Raw genomic sequence first — 19,010 nt, 5'->3', positions numbered from 1 at the left:
AGCATGCTATTGAAAATCACTTTTTCCTCTACACGAGGGGAAATCAATTTCAATTTTCCGCTTGCAGAAGTAAAATCGCAGCATGTTAAATTTTTGCACGGATTCCAAGTGGACGGCTTAAATCGCAGTCAATGACATTGCGGTTTTGAAAAAAAAATCTGTACTGTGCATGTCCGACGGCTTACCGTGCAAACCATCCACAGTACAGAGAAGATTTCAGAAAGGCAAGTACGGGCAAAGGGCTCAAGGTGTGGTGCAAGAAAAAGCATGTAGGCATGATTATATTAGATGTATGTGTGTGTGTATATATATATATATATATATATATATATATATATATATATATATATTTGACAAACATGCATGTTAATGGTGCTCCACTGACTGTGCTATGTAATTTACTGCACTTGGCTGCTTTTTGTCTTAGCTGAGGTTTGAGGGTTTGAGAGTCAACAGGACTGGTTTCAATTAAAGATTGGCTGTATTCAATTAGGCAAACCTGATACATAACTATATTTGATAAACTGGTGGACTAGGTAACTAAGGGGTAAGTACTTTTCACATGGCTGATATGGTTGTTGGATCATGTTTTTCCTTAAAGCGTTATTATTTGTATCTCAGCAATTTATCCTGTATCCACAGGACAGAGCACAAATGTCAAAAACAAGACTCGTTCACCCAAATATGTCTTGCCACCACAAATCTAACAGGCATTATACTCACCCCAGCTGCAACTCCAGTCCAGCAGCAGCAGTGCAATCTCTGACCGCTGACCTTTCCCTCCCGTCATCATGTGCTGTCCTATACGTGATGTAGATGCCGAGGTGAGAGGTCAGTGGTTACAGACTCAACAGCGGCTATTGCCGCAAGGCAGGTACTACAGGCTTTGTGAGTGGAAAGCCTGTAGGGATGCTGCCCAGCCAAAGGCTAATAGAGGGGTTGCTATTACTACTGGGGTCCCTATACAGGACTCTGTTAATACTGGGGCCACTATGGATGTCACGTTACTACGTTCACATGGGCATGAGTGCATTTTGGTCATGCAAATATGCTGAGTATTTGCACAATCAAAAATCGCTCATAGGGGACACTATTAGCCCTTTCCAATCCACTGTTTGATGTCTCAAGACATTCTGATTGGAGGCTGTACAGCTTTGATGCCGGAAGATGTTCCGCAGGGTATTCTTACTATATATTACTGGCTGCTCTGTTGTCAGGGGCCTCTCCAGCATGTCCCATACCACAATACTGGCTCTCGCCAGCAGATGGCGCCATTGCATAATGGCAGAAATGCACTCATGCCCATGTGAACGTAGTAACGTGACATCCATAGTGGCCCCAGTAGTAACAGAGTCCTGTATAGGGACCCCAGTAGTAATAGCAACCCCTCTATTAGCCTTTGGCTGGGCAGCATCCCTACAGGCTTTCCACTCACAAAGCTTGTAGTACCTGCATAGAAGGGATCTCTGTATTGTCCCCTGATATATTTATACATAGTTAGTAGGTTGCTCCTCAGTTTTTTTTCTAGACTAAATAATCCCAATTTTGATAACTTCTCTAGGTATTGTAGTCTACCTATTCTGTTTATTACTTTAGTTGCCCAGCTTTGTACCCGCTCAAACTCTGATATGTCCTTTTCGAGTACTGGTGCCCAAAACTGTATACAATATTCCATGTGTGATTTAACTAGTGACTTGTAAAGAGGAAGAACAATGTTTTTATCATGTGTCTTTTGATGCACCCCATGATCCTATTTGCCTTGGCAGCAGCTGCTTGATACTGGTTGCTCCAGTTAAGTTGAGCTTACAGTTAACTGAAATCTCCAAGTCTTTTTCTATGTCAGTGCTTCACATTTAGTGTTTTCATATTAGCCAGAGGAGTATGGATGGCCTTATAAGTCTTCTCACTTACCTTCTTGGTGCTCTCCCTAAGGAGTGATATTACCCCTACCGAACCACATTACAGGCCACTCAATAGTCAAGCCAGGATCCTACTGCAAACTGATGATGGGCAAAAACCCTGGAACAGCTGTTTGTGTATGAATTCTGGCTTCATTTTCTTTTCCAAATCATTGCTCTACAGATCTGTATAAAGAGTGAGGCATTAATTTTAAGGAATACTGCCATCCAATAGGTGGCGCTGCAGAGGTGTTGTTCCATCTTTATTCCTATTTAGTATGTGATGATGACATGTATTTCCTCTGACCATGTAAATAACCTTACATTTATCAGTCCTGAACTTCATTTGCCACTTTTCTGCCCAAGCTCTCAACTTATCCTTTTGCAACTGCCTTGTGTCCTCTCTTGTGTTAATTTCTTTATATAGCTTTGTGTCATATGCAAATATTGATATTTTATTGTGTAATCCTTCTACCAGAGAATTAATAAATATATTAAAAAGAATAGGGCCCAGAAACAATCCCTCTGTGGTTCCGCACTAGTAACGGTGACCCAATCAAAGTATGAACCATTTATAACCGCCCTCTGCTTTCTATCACTGACCAGTTACTTACATACATTCTTATCCAGCCCAAGCATTCTCATTTTATATATCAACCTTATATGAGGCACAGTATCAAATGCCTTAGAATAGTCCAGATATACAAGATCCAGTGACTCTCCCCGATCCAGTCTAGAACTTACCTCCTCGTAGAAGCTGATCAGGTTGGTTTGCTGGGAGTGATCTGTCACAAACCCATGCAAATACAGAGTTATACAGCTATTTTCCTTGAGGTACTCCAAGATAGCATATCTTAGAAACCCTTGAAACATTTTACCCACAATAGAAGTAAGACTTAACGGCCAGTAATTTTCAGGTTCATTTTTTTGACCCCCTTTTGAAAATCGGCACAACTTTGACTATATGGCCATCCAGTGGAACAGACCCTGTCACTATAGAGTCCTTAAATATAACAAACAAGGGTCTTTCTATCACATTACTTAATTCCCTTACAATCCAGGGGTGTATGTGATTGGGACCCGCTGATTTGTCTATTTTAATCTTTGTAAGACTGCTCTGCACCTCTTCCTGAGTTAGACTACTAACGTTTAGTGGAGAGTTTACATTATCACTATGCATCTGATCGAACATTTCATTCTCCTCAGTGAATTCACTGGAGAACAAAATATGTAATAGATTTGTTTTCTCCTTATCACCCTCTACAATTTCTCCTACATTATTCATTAAAGGGCCAACACTTTCAGTATTAATCTTTTTATTGTTTACATAGTTGAAGAACAATTTAGAGTTAGTTTTGTTCTCTTTGGCAATAAGTCTTTTTTGCTGCTTTTAGCTGATTTTTACATAATTTATTTTTTTCCTTTATAGGTTTTTAGTGCTTCTTCACTGTCTTCTTAGGCTACTCTCACACATACCATTGGCAAAATGGAGCGATTTCGATCGTGGTGTTTTGCCACAATTTTGCCTCCGACAGCGGGTTTTAACGTACCCCATAATTCTGATGGGTGATGAGGTGTGTTGCGATCGAATGCAGGTCTGTAAGGCCCCATTAATATCAATAGGAGCCTTGTACCACAATTAATGCGGCGTTCAAAATGCAGTGATAAAAAGCGAATGTGTGAGAATGGCCTTATTTTAGTAGTTTAAATGCTTTTTTTGTTGTTTATTGGCCCTTTAATCTTTATTAAGCCGCATTAGTTTTCTCCTATTACTAAATCTTTTATTCATGTAAGGTAAGAACTGCTAACAGTAAGCAAATGTGAAATTTTTAAACGTTTCCTATTTATTGTTTGTTTTGTTATTTGTGAGGACATTATCCCAGTCAACAAGGTTAAGGGCATCACTAAGCTGATGGAAATGGCCTTCCTATACTTCAGTATTTTCATAGCTCTCCTATAAAACTTTCTCTTGAAAAAAAACATGTTGAAATGTATTATATTATGGTAACTATTTCCCAGGTGCCCCTCTACCTACACCTCTGTTATTCTGTCAAGTCTGTTTGTAACATTAACCCTTTCCAATCCACTGTCTGACATCTAAAGACATTATGATTTAAAGCTGTACAGCTCCGATGTTGGAAGAAGTCCGTCGGGGTTCTCTTACTGTATATTGCCAGCCTCTCTGCTGTTGGAGCCTATCCAACGTGTCACCTCATGCAGTACTGGCTTTAGCCAGCATATAGCGCCGTTGTATAACATCAAAAAAAGAGTAAGCCCCCTAGGAAAACCAGGATACAAATTGGATTGGAAAGGTAATCATCTTTAGCAATTGACAGAAAGTTGTTACCTGTATCAGATCCGCAGTTTTCGGCTTCCCAGTTTATATCAGATAGTTAAACTCACACATAATAATTACCTCAATGTGATTTGCTGCTTCATCTATTTGCTTCAATAATAGATTTTCAGTAGTTTCTGTTATATTTGGTGGCCTATAAAAAAAAACCTTTGGAGGATTTTATTGTTGCTTTTTCCTCCATGTATTTACACCCATAGAGACTCTACATGTTCATCTCCCTCCTTTCTGTAATGTGGGCTTTGAATAGGATTTTACATAAAGACAAACCCTTCCCTCTTTTTTGGTTTTTATGATCCCTTCTGAACCGACTGTAACCCTGGAAGTTCACTGCCTGGTTACAGCTTTCATCCAACCAGGTCTCTGTTTTTCCCACTATGTTGTACTTTTCCTCAGACACCATTACTTCTAGCTCATCTACTTTATTGGTCAGACTTCTAGCATTAGTCACCATACAGTTTAGAAAGTTGTGGTTATTTTTTAGATTACATGCATCCCAACTAACTGCTATGTACACACATATATTGCATATTTGCACACGCAAAAAAACACAGATGGGCTCATTGAAATGATGTGCAAATCCCAGTTCAAGAGCTCGGCTATCTCAGGTGGTCCCACTGAAGTGAATGGAGCCGAGGCAGTATAATCAGCAAGTTTTGCTCTATCCACAGTATATGGAATAAGTTACTAAGATAGAAATAACCCTTTAAGAATGTAAGTACATATAGTATTTCTCCCCCGTAAAATGCATGTGGAGAAATAACAAGTGTGGCTTGCATCTGAACTCGTCAATTCAAACAATATGATGAGTCCAGGTGCCAACCACAATCACTGGAGCTACATCTGTGTTTTGAGGCAGAGATGTGTTTTGTACTAGCGCTATAAGTCTACCAGTATATGTTTAAATTTAGACCAGGTTTTGTTCAGGTTTTTGATACAGTTTTTGAAGCTAAAATCAGATGTGGACCATAAAAGGAGATAAAGTAAAAAGTTCAAATACTACTTCTCTATTTTAAATCCGCTCCTGGTTTTGGAATTAAAAACTACAACAAAAAGCCTCAACAAAAGCTGATCAAATCCTGCACGTGTATTGGCCGGCCTAATGATTCCAACACCATGTAATGTGTTTATTCAAGTTCCACTTCCCTAAAATTATATTTTATTTAAAGATTAGAAACCATTTAGTGTGACAAATCTGCATTAATGGGGGACATCTGGAAAGGTGAAATACTTCACAGCACCGTACATCTACAGAGGAACTTTATGTTGAAAGCTTACCATTCACCCTAATTTGAGGCCATGTATACTGAGGTTAATTTAACAGCTTGTGGGACACAAAGAACCATGACATTTCTAAAGTGTTAGAAAGAGTTATTATTAGAAGTTGCTGCAAAGATATAGCACAGGACTGCAGTATATACATGAGCCCTATGTGGAGCAGCAGAAATGCAGTCCTATAGTGCTGCTGGGATCTGTAGTTCTAAGCTTTCTAGCAGCGCAGCCCTCACAGGGTTAATTGATTGAGCTGGCTAGGTGTGGTACTTCCTGCTAGCCAATCTGCTGGGTCTTTGCTCACATATAAACCCAGCTCCTGGTCAGTCTCTATATGGTGTTCAGTGTGAGCAATCTTGAATCCTTGTCTGTTGAAGTTTGCTGTGTGACCTGCTATCTGTGTTTTGTTGCAGCTTGCTGTGTGATCTGTGCCTTGCTTCATGTCCATTTGTATGTTTATTTTGTGTCAGTTTGGTCTGCTGAGTTTGATTGTTATGTCTGCACTAGGTTGGCCCCTAGGGCCCTCTAGTAGATGTGTCTTGCTAGTGTAGGGACTGCAAGATATGAGGAACCTTGCCGGGGCTTGCAGCTTAAGTTCATTGGCCAGTGTACGAACTAACACCTCGCATTTATATTCAGCTTATCATCTGCTATTAGTGTTTGCATTATGTATGCTGTGTATTCTGGCTCTGTGTGTCCTGTTGTTCAGTCCCTGTCATGTGGCATGTGAATGCATCCTGCTCTGGAGCGTAGCTCCTAGGATCAGCTAGGGCCCAGATCCAAAGACTGCTGGGCTGCCCTTATTGGGGCAATGTCCCCGCTTAGGTAGGGCCAGGTCAACCTCCTGGTAGCACAGGGACAGTTTGTATGAAACCCGTGTGCGTACCCAGTCCTCTCTTTGGTCACAATTGTGTGGGCCCTGCGCTTAGTTTGCCCACACAATCGTAACACCTATGCTCTTGCTCACAACCTGAAGGTTGCGAGTTCAATCCCCGCTTGGTTCAGGTAGCCAGCTCAAGGCTGACTCAGCCTTCCATCCTTTCGAGGTGACGTCAGGTAGCCAGCTCAAGGCTGACTCAGCCTTCCATCCTGCCGAGGTGACGTCACCCTAGGAGTCAGTCATGACTCGTTGCTTGCACCAGGGGACTTTACCTTACAGTATATACATTTGAACAGATTTTTCATTGCAATCATTTTTTTACTATATGAAATAAATTAAGTTAAAGCGGTAATGTACATAATAGTCAAAGAGTCAACATTAATTACGAGCTATGACATGGACATCAAAATTTTCAACAATTCTTTTAATTACTGAACGATTTATCTAGGGCTAGAATAAATTGTAAGCTGATTTTCCAGAAAGAGAGCCACGTTTGTTCTAGGGCTATGTCTTGTATTCCATTTTACCGTTCAATTGTCATTCAGTTTCCGCATGCAGAAAACTGAACAACATGTCATTCTGTGTAAACAGGCAGTCATTCACTTATGAACAACTGCCTGTTTACTGTAAATGGAGGCTGCCAGGCCGGAACGATCCTTGGCCCCACTCGGACTCCATCCAGTCAACGATGCTCATTCCCGAGTAAAAGCACAGGAACAATTATTGCTGGGACAACCTGTCAGGCATCTTGCCCAACAGATCATTCCATGTAAAAGTACCCTAAAGAACTAAAATGTCTTAAAACGCCTATAGCCTGGTAAACGTGTATAACAGATTAGACAATGCGGCTGCTTTCACATAATGATTTGGCTAATAGATTTTTCTCTGCCTTGTAGTGTGATGCTCAGTAATTAAGAATCGAAAGATTGACTTTGATTTGAGATAATTTGCAGTAATTATTTACTCCATGTTTAACAGGCATTTTCGTGGTGTGTTCTCTACATTAAATATCTATTGTTAGTGAAGGGACAGAACCTTCTTCAATGCATGTAAGTATTTCCTTATGTTTCCCCTGTAGCTTCAGGGTATGACATTTTGTAACCATCTGCTTAAAAAAAATTTAGTGATCCGCACAGCCCCGATTCCATTCTGCTAAGTAGAAACAGCGTTGAACTGAGGTTCCTTAGGTCCATCAGAGAAACTAATGGCCTTCCTTCCATCCAACAGATTTAATTTCACTTAATCGTTGTTGTTTTCATTGCACATGCAAAACATAGTATTTAATAGATTATTTATGAATCATCTCATTAGAAATACACCTTAGTGCCAAGGGATTGGCTTCAGAGTCATCCCTAAATGAGAATGTCTTCTGCTGGACCTTTAGGTCCCATTACCATGCTAATACTCTGCTGGGCTAGTTTGACATAAAATAGAGACTACTGAAGAGTACTGAAGATATTTTTCTATGTTTACTTGTAGTTAAGGATATTTTATGACATAGTTAAACTATATAAAGTTTGAGGCAAATACAAGTGGCCAAAACCTGCTAAATGTCAAATGAAGAAACCCCTAATTCTTGTCCATGATACAGAAATAGGACATGCGATGAGTTTTTTCACTGTAGCGTGCATACCCTAATAGCCTATAATGGGTTGGTGTGCTGTCTGTGAATTAACACAGACAGCACATTGACACAAATACACTAGTCTAATTTTCTGTGAGAAATTAGAAGTTATCATCATGAAATGATAGTTATCACGATATATGCAAAACAGTTAAATAGATTGAAGTTTGACTCCTGAAGTCAACTATTTACAACTGAAGCAGGTCTTAATATCACCTGATTGCTACCGGCCCAGCTTCAGAAGCAGTAGCTTACCATATTTTTTAGTATATAGTTTTACATTGTAAATAAGGAAGATGGAACAATACCTGTGCAGCGCCACCTATTGGATGGCATCATTCCTTCAAATCAATGTACCACTCTTTAAAATAATGATTGGAAATAGGAAATTAAGCCAGAAAATCATACAGCTGTTTTGGGGTGTTTGCCCCTCATCAGTGTGCAGTAGGTTTCTGGCGTAGCTAGTAAGAGGCCTGTGAGATCGGTCAGAAAGAGTGCTGCCTCTCCATAAGGGGAGCACCCAGAAGGTGAGTGGAGACACCTAGTAGGTGAGTGGGTCAGGAAGGAGTGCTTTGGTTTAGCTAGTGAGAGGCCTGTGACATGGGTCAGAAGGGGTGTTGTCTCTTCTTAAGGAGAGCACCCAGAAGTTGTGTAACGACACCTAGTAGGCGAGTGGGTCAGGGGGGAGGGGGTTGGGGGGGGCATTGTTTTATCTTACTTGCATATATTACCCAGATAAGTACCCAGAGAGTACCCAGGCATGGACTTGTAAGTCTCCTCACCCACCTCCTAGGTGTCTCAACATTCCTTCTGGGTGTTCTCATTGGCGAGAGACAATGCCCTCTCCCCAACCTACTTACCTACTAGGTGTCTCCATATACTTTCTGGGTGCCTTGTTACCTATGTCACAGGCCTCTCACTAGCTAAGCCAGAAACCTACTGCACACTGATGAGGGGTAAACACCCCAAAACAGCTGTTTGTGTATGGATTCTGGCTTAGTTTCTTATTCCCAATCATTGTTTTAAAGACTTGTTTAATAAGTCATACATTGATTTGAAGGAATGCTGCCATCCAATAGGTGGCGCTGTAGAGATATTGTTCGATTTTCCTTATTTGCATATATTACCAAGAGGAGCATGCATGGTCTTGTAAGTCTTCTCACCCACCTCCTATGTGTCTCCACACCATGGGTGCTCTCCTTGGGGAGAGACGATGCCCACCCCCTCACCCCCGACCCCCTCACTTACTTGATGTCTCCACACATCTTTTAGCTGCTCTCCTTATGGAGAGACGATCCCCCTTCCGACCCAAGTTTTATGTTTTCATGCAAATGAATGGCCGACAATAAAATACCTGGATAGACCAAGTCCAACACAGCAAGACCAGATCTTTGTTATCAACTCTAGGTTCTAGCGCATGCCAAGGAGTCTGAGTGGGGGCAACTCTCTGTGATATCTATATACACTAATAGGGGAAATGGACAGGGATTGGTGAGCTAAAAAAGTAAAAATGATGTTTGCTCAATCTGCAGAGAAGATTTCCTGATAATAGTGGAAACACTGCAATACTGTATGTTTTACTAACAACACTAAATAAACTCAGTCACGTCAATAACTCTGTAATATGCATGCATCTAGTTTCAGTTAATAAAAAGAGGTTTTGCAAATATGTGTTCTCACAATTTATACTCAAGAGGAAAATCTAATTTAAATGTAAGCCAAAAGCCTGATCTTTTACTCCATTTTTTACAATGCTCAATATATTCATACTTCATAGCATATATTATCCACATTAAAAACTTACTTCATGGTTACCGGTATTCATTTTGTAAATGTCAGTGACATTCACCATAAAGAAAAATTATTTTGCCTGTTATTTCTGCCTTTAGCAAAAAAAGATTGTCCATTTGCAAATCCAGAAAATTGCTCTCTTCATGAACAAGTATAACGTGAAGAAGAATGCCTGCCTGATTAAGTAGAACTAAACTAAAATGTAAAAAAAAAGGTATCAGGGATGGAGAGCGCATAACATTCCGAATGTAACGGGTTAGTAGAGAATGCCTATCAAAGCAAAAATAAGAATTCATTGATTTTTCAATGTATTGAAATCACTTCTTTGGAGAACTCCACATAATCAACTATTATATCATGGAGCATGAAGGAGTTAATTGATCTGTCATTAAAGCCATTGTAAGCAGCAAAGTAATAAAATGCTGTGTTAGGATGCAGCTGCCTGTCAGCAGCCCGGTTGTCTGCAGCTTTCCTCTTGCTGTGAGAAATACAGGAACCCAACAGAAACATGGAGATGTCCATTGTAAGCCGACGGGATCTGTCAGGATGGAAGCAATTTGAAAACGGATCTGTTATACCGTAGCTTTGAACAGAAGGCACAATGGTACCGTTTTTATGCCCTCTTGAATAACTTTTATTTAAAAAGTCCTGTCAAAGGATAAAGTCAGTGGGGACAGCCGGCTAGTTCTGCAGATGCCACCCTGCTAACTCCAACTACATTTTTTTGCATACTCACCTCTCTTCGACCGGACAGGCTCTTTTTGGGACTGGCTCCTGGTGCTGTCAGTGTGTCAAGTGGGCAATCCTCATTCTCAGTGGATGACGTTGGACTTGACTGACAGTCTAATATCATCCACTCACAGTGAGCAATGGGGACCGCCCACTTGACACATTAACAGTGTTGGGAGCCGGACCTAAGAAGAACCCTGCTGACTTTATCCCTGGAGATGTTCCACCTGCAGGCATCATGTTAGAGAGCAGGAGGAGCTGAGTAGATTGATATAAAGAGTTTTATGGGGAGAGGTTCAGTATAACTTGTATTTTATCCAGAGGCATAGCATAAAGCTTCAGGGCCCCATTGCAAAATCTACAACAGGGCCCCCAACTATAATGCTTTATTCATAGTACTGGGCTCCCTGTATGGAGAAGAGGGGCCTTATGGGCCCCCTAAGCTTACTGGCCCAGGTGCAACCGCATCCCCTGTAGTTATGCCCCTGATTTTATACATTTATATCTCTGCCTATTATGAGTTTAGAGGTCCAGTGGGCGGTCCTATCAGTGATTGACAGCTACCTTTATATGTACAGTCACTCAGATAGCTGTCAATCACTGATAGGACCGCCCATTGTACTGTTCTGCTCAGAATGTGCAGAGGTTTCAATGAAAAAATACAAGTTATATGGAATCTTCTCTCGATAAAACCAAATAGCAATCTGCTTGGCTCCTCCTGCTCTATAGATGGTCCCTGCATCAACTAATTGCAGTGCTAGACACTCTGTTTAAATCACCTATACATTTGCCTCAGTGCCAATTATACTGTGTTTCCCCCCAAAAACAAGACACTGTCTTTTATTAATTTTTGCCCCAAAAGAGACACAGTGTCTTTTTTTTAGGGTGTGTCTTAATCTTTACCTAGCAGGCGGCCTCCCTGTCCCTCTTGCTGCTCTGCAGGCGTTGCGCAATGACATCATTGAATGACTGTGATTGGCTCATCAAGCGCTGACTGTGATTGGCTCAGGCTGCAGTCCTGAACCAATCACAACATTATCTTGCTGGAGGCGGGGTATTCAACCCACGTTACCAGGAAGAGAATGCTTTTTCAGCGCTGCAAGACAACAAGGAAGAATGCTGACGCGCCTGGAGAGCAGTGAGAGGGATGGGGATGGCGCCTGCAAAGTATTTTTTTTTTCATGTAGTGTAGCTACGGCTTATTTTGGGGGGAGGGCTTATTATCAAGAGAGGTCTTATTTTCGTGGAAACACGGTACTTCTCAAGGCTCCCTTTACATGAGCATATACGTATTTGAATGTGCATGAGCATACTGTTTTTGTGGGAAGAATGATACTTTTTTCTGTGTGCGCATGGGTATTCTACTGTAGATTTCGTGTCCGCAAGGCATGTTAATTTGTGTGTGGCAAACAAAGGCGCACCATTTGAAATGGCTAATTAGTCTTAATGACCTCCAGATGTGTTTTTTTTTTCCAGAGGAATTATGCAGCGCATAATGCATCTCCTAGCGTATTGTGCTCACATTTGCACATCCCTATTGACTTCTATGGGAAACTTTGGTTAGCAAATGAAGAGGAAAATAGAGCATGCTGCATTTTTTTTACACAACTGAAATGTGCAAGAAAAAAGAAATCAGTGGGTTCTCTTCTTTTCATATAAGACGTGTAAATTTTGCGCAAGCAAATATGTCCGTGTGAATCTGGCCTTATCTTGTCTATCCTACCTCATTATGCCATTTCCTAGTTCAAAGATTGAACTTTAACTTATGTGTTGCTCTTCTGACCAAATTTGTTCCTGACTACACTTTTGGGTTACCCTTTGTACTATGTATTTGGTTCTGTTATATCCCTATTACTGAAAAATGGATTGCCTATCTGCCTAACACTTTGGCACTGCTCACCCAGCTTTGCTACATCACCATTGCTGAATCTTCGACTGCCTGATTACTTTCTAGACTAACGGACATGTACCATGTACCCATCTCTGTTACTCCACTATGTCACAATTTGGGTACCTGTAATTGACCTTAATTGTTGCTATCCATAGCAAGTGGACCTCCTAATTCCTTTGCAGTCTGGTTCCTTTGTAGTCTACCAATGAAGTCACCCAGAGAATTATCCAGTAGGCAAGCTAGAGACACCAAACCAACTGAGTATCTTGACTAAAGATGAGCGAGCAAACTTGTTAAGGGACAATACTCGAGCAAGTATCGTCCTTTACGAGTACCTGCCTGCTCGTCAAAAAAGATTAGGGTGCTGGCGGGGGGCAGCGGGGGAGAGCGAGGGGGAACGGGGGGAAGATCTCTCTCCCCCCCTGCTTTCCCCTGCTCACTCCCGCACCCCACCGCTCACCTCTGCCGGCACCCGAATCTTTTCTGACGAGCAGGCAGGTACTCGAAAAGGACGATACTCGCTCGAGTAATTGTCCCTTAACGAGTATGCTCGCTCATCTCTAATCTTGACCATAACCAAAGTTGTAGGAAACCGGGGGTGCTTTAGATGAATTGTACTGCCTGGTTGATCTTTCTCTGGGTATGCTAACATTATTGAAGTTATATATTATGACTCCTATTTGTTCTTGACTCTTGATCCTTGCTCTGACCTCATCTTATTCCTTGATTACACTCCAGTGTCGCGACTGTCTCTGCTTTTTCTTTCACCACTCTTGTGAAAAACATATCACTGAGATTTGTTCCCATGCCCATCACAAGCAGTTTTTTTTATTGAAGGGGCAGTTTTTCTGTGTACAATTTATATAAATCAATAACCCGCCTGTGTATGTTTAAAGTCTGAGTCGGAGCTGAGGTGGGCCACCCCGGTCTCTCCCCACCTACATCATGCACTGTGACAGCTCTTTCTCTATACACAAAAGAGAAGATAGCGGTCAGTTTACATGCTGCGGGTGGAGAGATGCTAGTGTGGTCCACTTCAGTGACTCGGAGCTCATTTGGAGTCAGACTTCAAAGTACATTTATTCTGAAAAGCTGCAGCATTCCTGAATAAAATATATAAGGGGGTAGTGTGCATACCTGGCTCGGGTTCATGCTGCCCGTGGTTCAGGCATAATGAACTTGATCACAGAATCCCTTTAAGATGTAATAGTTTTATTATTAAATTGATCAAAATAAAATTATAGTCTACTTATAGGTATATAGGTAACCAAGGGGCACTTGGGAAATAGTGACTACAATATAATAAAGATTTCTGATTGAATGACAGCTGGAAATTACCCGGGAACGACAAAAAAAACTCAACTTTGGTAAGGCAAAATTTGATCAGCTGAGAACTACTATCGGTAACATTAATTGGAACAACATCCTCAAAAATATCAGTGCAGACAACAAATGGGAAACATTTAAAAACATCCTAATCACCTCATGTGAGCAGTTCACACCCTTTAAAAAAGAAGGCGTTTAAACTACTAAAACAAGAAGGCAGCAAAGAAGCGCTAAAATCATACAGGGGAAAAAAAACAAAATATGTAAAGAAAAGATTAAAATTGCCAAGGAGGAGGCAGAAAGACTGATCGCCAAAGAGAGCAAAAATAACCCTAAACTAGTCTTCAACTATATTAACAGCAAACGAATTTGCACTGAGAGCATTGGCCCCTTAACGAATAATGCAAGAAAAATCATAGAAGACGATGGGGGGGGAAGGCAAATCTATTAAATGGTTTCTTTTCAAGTGTATTCACTTGTATGTCACACAAGATGCAGAAGAATAAAACAACCCCCCCCCCCCACCTGCTACATATTGCATACCTAACACAGGAGAATTATAATCGATAAATCACTGGGCCCAGATGGAATACACCCAAGGGTTCTAAGGGAACTAAGTGGATTGGCGCATTGCCAACGCGGTTCCAATTTACAAAAAGGGGTCAAAAAGAGCGCCTGGTAACTACAGGCCGGTAAGTCTCACTTCAATAACTGGAAAAATATTCGAGGGGTTTCTGAGAGACGCCAACCTAGAATACCTCAAGGAGAACAACGGAATAACTCCTCTCCAGCATGGGTTCATGAGGGGGTCGATCATGTCAGACCAATCTGATCAGCTTCTATGTTGAAGTAAGTTCTAAGCTGGACCTGGAAGAGTCTATTGATCTCGTATATCTGGATTTCTCTAAAGCATTTGACACCATGCGCATAATAGATTGATATATAAAATGAGGCAGCTCGGACTGGGCAAAAATGTGTGTATCTGGGTAAAGAACTGGCTCAGAGATAGGAAGAAGAGGGTGGTAATAAATGGTTCGTACTCTGATTGGGCCACCATCACTAGTGGGGTGCCACAGGGCTCAGTACTAGGCCCCATTCTGTTCAATATATTTATCAATGACCTGATAGAGGGGCTGCACAGTAAAATATCAATATTTGCAGATGAAACAAACTTAGCTGAGGTGAAACCTGAGGTGAACAAGAACTCTGCGTAGTTTGAAACGCGTTCTCTGTTCCTGTTTTAAAAGGCACTTTTTTCAATAAAGCAGAAATACACTTTTTCCCGAGTGTTATATCAAAGTTTCTTTTACTGTGAATTTTCCTGTTGAAAGCCGCCAGGACTGGGCGAGTGGATGTGACACAGGGAATGTTTTGTGCAACAGCGGTGCAGTGCAGGGCTCCTAAGCACAGGTGAGCTTCTCTATTTCTTTTTTCCTATATGATCTCTCCCATGATCTGTTTATACCAAGGACTGCGTCGGTAACAAGAGAACATCCGCTACGTCTAGAAGAAAGCAGGCAGGGGCGTAACTATAGAGGGTGCAGGGGATGCGGTTGCACCCAGGCCCAGGAGCCTTAGGGGGCCCATAAGGCTTCTCTTCTCCATATAGGGAGCCCAGTACTATGAATAAAGCATTATAGTTGGGGGCCCTGTTACAGGTTTTGCATTGGGGCCCAGAAGCTTCAAGTTATGTCTCTGTGCAGCATGGTTTAGGTATGGGTACGGGTACAGATACAGATAGAGGGGGCCCCAGCTCACATTTTGCATCAGGGCCCCTGAGCCTTTAGTTACGCCCCTGAAAGCAGGTTTCATCACCTACACAGAAGGGGGTTCTTTACTGTAAGAGCACTGAGACTGTGGAACTTTACACTAGGGCTCTGGATGTAGCTGCAGACTAGAGTGCTACCCATTACACTGGGGCTCTAGCTGTAGCTGCAGACTAGAGTGCTACCCGTTACACTGGGGCTCTAGATATAACTGCTGCAATATGTTCAGTAAAATACAGAGGTACTACAGTAGTGTGAAACTGAAGACGGCAACCACACACAATGTTTAGGCTATGAGTCTAGTCAGGGTTTGGTATATAAACCTACGTAGTTAATTACTGTAATTCGGTATGTGTCATAAACATAGTCAGTAGGTATTACCTGTTAAAATGCTGTAGAGGGTATTCCAGAACAGCTTTTTTTGTTCTAATAGATGGCCTGTAATTTTAAAGTAACATTTCTGCTCACTAATAGATTAGTTTCTAAGCCTGATTGATTTTTCACATGCTTACAAGTTTTTTCCTGAAAAGCTGCATTCATACTCTAGTGCCTCATTGCAAAATGAAAAAAATGTAGAAGCCTAAGGGCTTACTCATAAGAATGCATTTGTGCTGTGTATTATGTATGCAGTGATTTCAATGCGTTTAATCATGTGTGTTTTTTTAATGCGCAAAAAAATGCAGCATGTCCTATTTTTGTGCATATTGCGCACAAAAGTAGCACATATCAAACTAATTAAACCTAATTGCCCATTGAAATCAATGGGAGCATGCTTGTGTGTTTTTTTGCACAAGTAAAAGTTCAATAAAGTACACACACATTTGTGCAAAAACGCTACGCCATCACGCAAATACGCAGCACAAATGCGAGTGTAAATACGCTTATGCCTGTGTGAAACTGGTCTTAGATTCACTTCTCATTAGGACGGCTTCAGACAAGCATAAGTGCAAAAACACGGTAGGGCAACTTTTTGTGCTGTGAAGGTAGTGCTATTGCGCGTGTTTTAGCGCATTGTACTGTACTTTCTGCATTGTTAGGGACTGCGCCAAAATTGATAAGGCTGTGCAGCCTAATTAGTCCCCAGTGTTATCAATATCCCTGCTAAATTGCACAGCTGATTGCGCAATTTCGTAGGGATCGGGTGCACATTTGTTCACCCCCATAGACTCCTATGGTGCCTCAGGAGTGCAAATGCGCACAAAAATAGAGCATGTTGCATTTTGATTTTTGTACACACGACATGTGTACGCAAAAGAGAAGGTGCGAATGATCCCATTGAAAACATGGGCATTATTCTCTGCACAATGCCTGTAAAGCAATGCCCAAAAATAACCCTCTGAAGCCGCCCTTAAGGATTAATTCCCAACAAAGATGCTTTTTATTACAGAACTGCCACAGATCAGTAAAAAATCTGTGTTACAATATTTAGCAGTGACTTGTAAGGCTGTCTTCAGATGGGCGAGAAACCCATGCAAATTCTCTCGGATGTGATACGAATATAATTTGCAGGGGAAAAGAACCCACTATTTTCAAAGGTTTGCACACATGGGAAATTTTTCGCTTGGGCCGACAGCATAAGATAGAAAAATTGCAGCATGTTCTATTTTTGGGTAATTCTTGTTCAAGAATCACCAATTATTTCATATGGGTGCGTGAAAAAAATTGTATTGCACTCAGATGCCATTTGATTGAAATAATAATATAATAATAATCTTTATTTGTATAGCGCCAACTTATTCAGCAGCGTTTTCATGTTATTCTTTTCTTTTCATTTTTACTATAGTTACAATGTGCAATTCTTACACATAAGTGAAAAACGTATGTACAGCGCTGAAAGGTGTTTTATGCCAAAACACATCACAATCACTGAAAAAGTGAGTGTGATATGGTTTCAATTTTCTCAGTCCTAAATCACACTCACCTGTATTAATACAGTCTAAGGCCGCCCTGCAGACGGCCAAGTTGGATCCCACTGCGAGAATTCTTGCAGCGAGATGCGGACCCATGCCCCTGCACAGCCCTGCGGCTTACCCGCTCCCGGTGTCTCCTCTCTGTGCTGTGTTCTAGCTGCCGGCCAGCCGGCGCATGCACAGAGAGGAGCTGTTCCATCACCACTGACATTTCTGTGCGGACCTCTGCGAGACCCTGCACGGAAATAGAACATGCCGCGATTTGATTTACGCATGCGTTTTCACGCGGACAAATCACAGCCGTCTGCCTAGGATTGCTTTATTTAATGCAATCCTATGCAGGCGGGCACAAGCGGAAATTCTGCGGGAAATCCCACCGCGAATTAAAAAGCTAAAAAATTACAAAGTACAATTACAAATTCAGTTCTTAGGAAAAAAAAGTAAACCCATTGGAATTTCCTGTATTTCTGCATTGATTACTAATAAAATATGGTCTGCTTGTTATCTGAGTCACAAATATAGATAGAAACAATCTATCTAAACTAATAACAAATGAACAGTTGTACTGCTCATGCCTTTTGTTGAGCACGTGGAGCAAATATCTATAATGCAGGGAGAAAAAGAGAGCGAACCCCTGAATTTATAACCCCCACTTGTAGCAATTGCCACCATGATACATTACCTGTAGCTGCAAATAACATTTGCATAAGTTTGAGGACTATTTTTGATTTGTGATTTTATTTCATTTGGTTTGTTTATATTTTCGATTCTATTTGTTTTTTTGCCTGTAAATACACATTTGTGTCATAACGCAGCACAACTGCTTCTGCTTGGCTGTCTTTCCCATGTTGTATCCTATTTAGAAAGTTCATCTGTGGATCTGACCACAATTCTGGCTACACATATGCATTTCATTTAGAAAACAATAAAGTGCTTGTCTTGGTGCCAAGTTGGTGACTTTGTATAACTTGCCATCCACCATGAGCCAGCACTGTCTCAGACGTATATCTTCCTTCCATTGACAATGCTGAATTTCCTCAAGAACATGCCAGAATGAAAGACTCTCTTATGAGATAACTTCCTTTTCCTCCAAAAAATGTATCAGTAAATACATATTAGAGTTCACATATATAAAAGCATTTGTCTTGGATTTTTGGGCTTATGCTTTGCTTGTAGCTGTGAGCAGCATGCAACGGAGGCCAAGCAATGATTTGTTTTTTCACAGTAAGGGTGAATACCCACTTGAATTTTCTTGCACGTTTTTTTCACCCAATATCGCTGCGTTATTTTAACGCGATTGTCAGTGGGACGTTCTAATGTTAAAACGGCATCGCAAGTTGGTGCTTTGCAAATTTTTGTGCAATGCGTTTTATTGTGTGATTCGTTTTTAACGTTAGAAAGTCCCATTGACAATCAGGTAAAAAAAAACGCGCAAGAAAAACTCAAGTGGTAGAGATGAGCGAGTATACTCGCTAAGGCACATTACTCGAGCAAGTAGTGCCTTAGCCGATTACCTCCCCACTCGTCTCTAAAGATTCAGGGGCCGGAGGGGGGCGGCGGGGGAGAGCGG

Source organism: Eleutherodactylus coqui, chromosome 8, assembly GCF_035609145.1.
Source record: "Eleutherodactylus coqui strain aEleCoq1 chromosome 8, aEleCoq1.hap1, whole genome shotgun sequence".
NCBI lineage: Eukaryota > Metazoa > Chordata > Amphibia > Anura > Eleutherodactylidae > Eleutherodactylus > Eleutherodactylus coqui.
This window is presented reverse-complemented; position numbering follows the sequence as displayed.